This window comes from Corvus moneduloides, chromosome 25 (assembly GCF_009650955.1).
Source record: "Corvus moneduloides isolate bCorMon1 chromosome 25, bCorMon1.pri, whole genome shotgun sequence".
NCBI classification, from domain to species: domain Eukaryota; kingdom Metazoa; phylum Chordata; class Aves; order Passeriformes; family Corvidae; genus Corvus; species Corvus moneduloides.
The window spans coordinates 1,947,013-1,953,012 of record NC_045500.1 but is presented as its reverse complement, the minus strand read 5'-3'; the positions used below and the strand labels follow the sequence as shown (position 1 = coordinate 1,953,012).

Here is a 6,000-nt window from a genome sequence, read left to right as displayed (position 1 = left end):
GCTAAAACTGTTCTTTATTTCAACGCTTTTCCTCTCTCCTGGGTTCATCCCTCCCTCCCTATGTGTTTGTGGACAGGAGTCATACCTCTTCCAGCCTTATTTTGCTACACTTTGCAAGGCTCACCTCATAAAACACCCTCCTCAGCTCTCGGCTGAATTTATTATCCCTGGACAGAAGGGACCACAGTGTCCCAGCAGGGTCACACCAGCAGCTGGTGCTTCAGCCACAAATCCATCCTTATTCCTGATGGAAACATCCTTCTTTGCCATGTCCTAGAACCATACTGTCCCTTTTCTGCCGTTATCCTCTGCTCTGCTCATCCATCTTGGTCTTATGACCCCTCTGCTCTGTTACATCCCTCTTTCTCCATACAGATACCTGATAAATCCATCCTCAGGTGCCCAAGCAACTGGTCTGGTTCCTTGGTGATGGCATTTCTGAGGGGCTATTGTAATTCAGAGCATTTTAGAAAACAGGTTTCTCTCCTAAATTCCTGCTTCAACCTCCTCTCCTGCCAACTAGGCTGCTTTAGCCCTCGGGACTACACTCACTGAGGACCAGGTAAAGCATTTCCAGGTCTGGGGAAGACATAAACCCCAAATCTTCCCCATGTCAGGAGAAAAATCAGGGATTTCCAAAGAGAGAAGTCAGCAGGATTGAGTGAAAGCAGATCAACTGAGCCCTGGAGACCACAAGAGACAGGAAAATGGAGAGGAAACAGCTCCTGCACTCCGGTGAATCCTGGCGAATTCAGGAGCAGGCAACAAGTCCTTGAGCGTGGGAGCAAAGAGGTTTTCCCTCAGGAGCTGCTGGGTCAGGGAGGTGAGAGAAAGGCTGTGCAGAGAAGGTGTCACTTGCTTTGGTTGCTAATGGATGAATCCTGCCAGGAGCAGGCTCCTGGGAGCGCAGCGTCTGCTCCGAGAGCTGCTGGAGCACAGGAAAACACATCCCACAGGCTGCAAAAAGAGGGTAAACCAGCTTCCAGCCAGAAATTGCACCTTCTGGGTGCTTGAATGGGGTAAGCAAGGGAGAGATTCAAGGATTTAAAAAAGGGACAGATCCCAGGAATGGATGGGAGATACACCTGGGTGTTTTCTGGATGTATGGGAAACCAGGACTTCTGCTCAGACAGACAAAGGAGGCTAATTTACAGAGATGGCAGAGACTCCAGTCACTTCCCTCACGCTGCAGACAGGAATCCCATTGAAAGCTTTCTCCTGTTTTATACCCATCAAGTTCCAGGTGGTTCCACCCAGGAGCTCCTGAGATCCCTCTACGTCCCTATAAGCGAGCAGCAGATGCACAGACCAGTTTTATCACTGAATCACTCAGGGTTTATGTTGGGGTTGCTCCATCTATGTCCACAAATCAATCCCAGAATATTGTAAAATGCATGTAAGAGCAAATCCCTGGGCAAATACCAGGAGTCAGGATTTGGCATTTCAGTGCAATGCCTCTCGCTGAGAAACTGCAACTCCGTGGAAAAAGCAGAGTAATAAAGGACAACCCAGTCACTTAGGGAACCTGAGCAGGTGTGAATCAGTACAGCTCCTTCCACCAAATGACACAGCTCTGGGAATCACTGGAGAACCTCTCCAGGTATCGAGGGCTGATAAAATGGTGTTAATAAAACAGCCCCTTCCAGTGCAGGGAGAAGAAATTGAGGTCAGAGCCAGGCTGATGTGCCCCTCCATGGAGATGATGTGTAGAGTGCTCTGTAGCCCAAACCTGCCAGCTTCCTGCACGCAGCAGTGAGTAGTTAATCACTGGATTAATTCTTTAAAAAGAAAGTTCAGGTAGTTCTTTATTTTGAAGTTTTATGGCTTATTTCCAGGTCGCATGGAGCAGGTTTAAAGACTGTTGGTTCAATGCTTCACTTGGAGGATGTTCATTTCTGAAGCACAGTGAGGACACAGGCCATGCTTAATTCTACTGTCCTCCTGCCACAAATTTGTGTAGTTTAGACCTGTTTTCCCCCCTGTGCAAAGCCCATGACCTGCTCAGAGCAAGTTTCAAGCTGGATACGAGCATTGGTGGCAACCCACAGCACTGAGTGTCTCTGCTGTGCTTACCTGACACTTTATGCATGGAATTGTTACAAATCAGCATTTTAAAGCAATTTTAAAGTCGGAACAACACACCTAGGAAGTCAACAAGAAAAGGCACATCAGATTCTGCATCTACAGGAAACAGCACTGGCTCTCAGTTGACTAAAATCACTCATTCTACAATTTCACCATCAAACGGGCCCTGATCGAGACTTTTCAGAGCTTTTTGAAGATAAGGGATAGCAGCCTGAGGTTTTTTCCGTAATCCTCTGTGATTCAGGAGTTACCATGGATAGCCAGGAGCAGACTTCCTTGAAAATTATGTCTCCTAAAGTGGAAACAACACCTGCACACGTGTAATGCTCTGAAATTGGCACTGTTTGACTCCTGCTTTACACAGGAGTAGATTGCAGTGGGAGGCTGCATGTTGTCAGGATTGCAAGAGAGAGCCTTGGGAATATAAAACCAATATAAGAGGAAGTGAAATGAGAATTAAGCAGAGTCCAACTCTGTGCTCTGGTTCTCCCCCCAGTTTTGCAAGGAAGCACCTAAAAGGATCCCTGAGTTTTCACAACAGCACGGGGGCAGGGGGGGAGGGGTTGGCCTCTTTTTCTTTTTGCTCATGGAGCAGTGTGGCTTTTCCAGGGACGGGTGTTAAATTTTTCACTGCTGATTAACACTTTTGGACTGTGGCCCTTCAATCTGTTTCCTGCTCCAATTTACCGAGTGCTCATCACCAAAGACAACAAATCCAAACCAACAAAAAAACCATGCCATAAAACAATCCACGGAGGAAAGGGTTGCGTTAATCCTGTTGGATTAAGCTGTGTTTACCCGAATTAGTGCATACTTGGACCAAACTATCAGGGTGGATTATTTAGAGACTCATTAAAGACTGGTTGCAAACTGGTGGGTGGTTTGAGGGGTTTTGGGGCGTGGTGCATGCACCAGGCACCCCACATCCCGGGCGGGGCAGAACGCAATGCCGGACATCCCGCGGCCGGAGGATGCAGGAGCAGAGCATCCCACTGCGCCGGAGCACCGCGTGCCGGGGGTGGAGGAGAACGCGAGCACTGCAGCATCCCGCTCCCCGGGGATGCACCACTGGAGCACCCCCCTCCAGCGGGGCACCCCGTGCTCGGGGGTGCGCAGCCGAGGGGAGGCACTGCCCACTCCCCACTGCCCACTCCCCGCTGCCCACTGCCCACTGCCCACTCCCCGCTGCCTGCACGTCCCGGAGCCCCTCACTCCCCGGTGCCTCCCCCCGGCTGTGGGGGGGTGTGGGGCACTATCACCCCGTTCTCTCCCCGGCTCGTGGGGACTCCGCGCCCTCTTCGGCAGGGCGCGCTAGGACCCTGCTTAGCCTCCGTCGGGCGGCACTAGGCCGCCTTTACCCCATTGCGGGGCACCAGGGCCCCGTTTTCCGCCTGCGGGGGGACACTAAACCCCGTTAGCCCCGCTGGGGGTCACTAGGAGCCCCGTCGGGACGCAGCAGGCCGCCGTGTCCCGCCGTTGGGTGCCGCAGAAGCCCTTTTCCCCCCGGCTCTCCGGCGCGGTCCCTCCGCGGGGTGCCCGGCTCCGCTCGGCGCCGCCGGGCGCTCAGTGCGCACGCGCGGGGCCCCGCCCCCGCCGCCGCTCGCGGTGCACTGTGGGACACAAACAAAGTGCCCGGGCGGCGCGCGCGCGGGAGCTCGGACGGAGGCGCGCGCTGCCCCCCCCCCCGCGCCCCCCCCCCTCCCCCGCGTGCACGCGCAGCGCGCGCGCGCCCCTCACGCCCCTCGCGCGGGGGGGTCGCGCGCCCCCCGCTTTCCCCCCCCCTTCCCCCCCTCCCCCGAGTTTCCCGCGCGCCGCCTGAGGGGGAGGCGGCGGCCTCCGCTCCCCCCCCCGCCCCCCCGACAATATCCCGCTCATCCCAGTCATCCCGCCCCGCCGTCATGGCCCCCAGATAGCGGCCCGGCCTCACCGACCGCCCGCAGGTAACCGGGGAGCGCGGCCGGGCCTGGCGCGGGAGGGGGCCGGTCGGTGGCGCGGCGGCCGCTGGTGCCCCTCAGGGGCGGGGGGCGGGAGGGATCTGGCTCCGGCCCCTCTCCCCACTCCCTTACAGTCCCGTCCCGTCCCTTGTCCTGTGTTTCCCGTCCGTGCCCCGCGGCCCCGGGGCTGCGCTCACCCCCCCGGGGGATCCCATTGCGTGGTGCACAGCCCTTGTGTCCCCCTCCCGCGGGGCCGTGTCACCCCCGCGCCTCACCGTCGGTTCCCGGGGCGAGGGGTGTCTCCTGTGCGGGTGTTTGAGGGTGTCACCTTTCTCCGCGGGTGTCTCCTGTCCCTTTTGCCGGTGTTTGGGGGTGTCACCTCCCTCGGGGTGTCCTCTGCCCCGTGTTCCGGTGTTTAGGGGTGTCCCCTGCCTCGTGTCGCCGTGTTTGGGGGTGTCCCCTGTGCCGGTGGTCGGCCCTCCGGGGCTGTCCCCTGCCCGAGGGAGCCGCACTGGCTGGCGAAGCCTGTGGGTACGCACGCAAACCTGTAGTTTCAAGGGGTGGGGGGGGGGGGAGGGTGGGAAGTTGTGTTGTTTCCTTCGTCCCAACGGGATACCTGCTGCATCCAGTGCTGGCTTATGGGAGGAAATAGAGGGATTCCCACTAGCTGTTAGGCTGTCCCTTTGTTGTTGTTTGTTTTTTTCCTACAACAGCCCCTTCTGCATGTTCCTTAGTGTCCATCTGCCAGGGTCTGCTGTGCTGTCTCTGTGTCCACGCACCATGAGGGTGATATAGTGCTCATCTGCCAAGAACCGCTTCGTGTTTTCCTGCTCTCCTTCCATCTCTCCAGAGTCATTTTCCTATATAAACATAATCAGCAGATTCTGGGAAGGTATCATCAGCTTCTTGCTTGCCAAAAGCCTGTTGTCTCATTTAATACACACAGGGTACCAGTGCCTCCCAAAATCTGCTGTACCTGTTTCCACCACAGATGGAATGAACTCCATGCTTGACCAGCACAGCCTGTTAAATCCCACACCTCAGGGGGCTCCTACCTGTCTGCAAAAAGCTGCTGACTTTTTCCCCACCCAGAAAGACATCTCCTCCTCCAAATCCTAAGGGATGACTCCTCCAGCCCATCTCCTGTGCTGTGGAGCCTGTTCTGCCCACTGATGAGGGATGTCTGTCTCCTCCTCCGCACTCACCAGGGTTATCCCACTGATTTCCTGCCAAAAGCTGGTGCATCCCGCATTGTGTGTGTTTGTACACCCCAGGGAAGGTGCAGGCCAGCGGCCTTTCTGCAGACAGGCACTGCTCATGCATGTGGAGGTTTCCACTGTTGTCCTTTCATGTCTTGAATGTTCCCACAGATGCCCAGTGGCAGCTGTTCCCGTGCTTGCTCCCATCACTTCCCTGCTGCACGTGCCAGAGAGGTCACCCCTGTACCCACTCTGATCTCTTCTTGGCTATTAAATCTTCCATGGCTGAAACTTCCACCCTTGTCCTTCCTGGGCCCTGCTGATCCTGCAGTGTGAGACTCTCAGGTTAAGCCTAGCTTGGTTTTTGCTTTGACTCTGGGGTTTCCTTTGCTGAGCAGTCCAGCAGAATACAATTAAGTAGTCTGTGTACTTCCTAGGTATCTGCACATCCCATGGGTCTAAAATACCATCACTTTCTCTTTTTCTGGTCATATACATAATTTGTCCACTCCAGGATTTTTTTCTGAGATCTTACACCCCCTTCCAGTGCCTGAAGGGTTTCCAGGAAAGCAGGACGGAGACTTTTGACAAGGCCATGGAGTGACAGGACAAGGGGGAATGGCTTCAAACTGCCAGAGGGCAGGGTTAGATGGGATATTGAGAAGAAATTCTTCCCTGGGAGGGTGGTGAGGCCCTGGCACAGGTTGCCCAGAGAAGCTGTGGCTGCCCCATCCCTGGGAACATTGCAGGCCAGATTGGACGGGGCTTGGAGCAGCCTGGTC

At 55.7% G+C, this 6,000-nt stretch overlaps 1 protein-coding gene across 2 annotated transcripts in view; it reads left to right on the top strand.

The window, feature by feature from the left end:
* The first annotated feature begins 3,932 nt into the window (after nucleotides 1-3,932).
* Nucleotides 3,933-6,000, top strand: part of ZBTB44 (zinc finger and BTB domain containing 44) — a 36,619-nt gene continuing 34,551 nt past the window's right edge. For both annotated transcript variants that reach the window (XM_032133697.1, XM_032133698.1), the window contains exon 1: nucleotides 3,933-4,025. The gene's annotated coding sequence lies outside the window, so the exon portion shown is untranslated. The remainder of the gene's footprint in view (nucleotides 4,026-6,000) is intronic.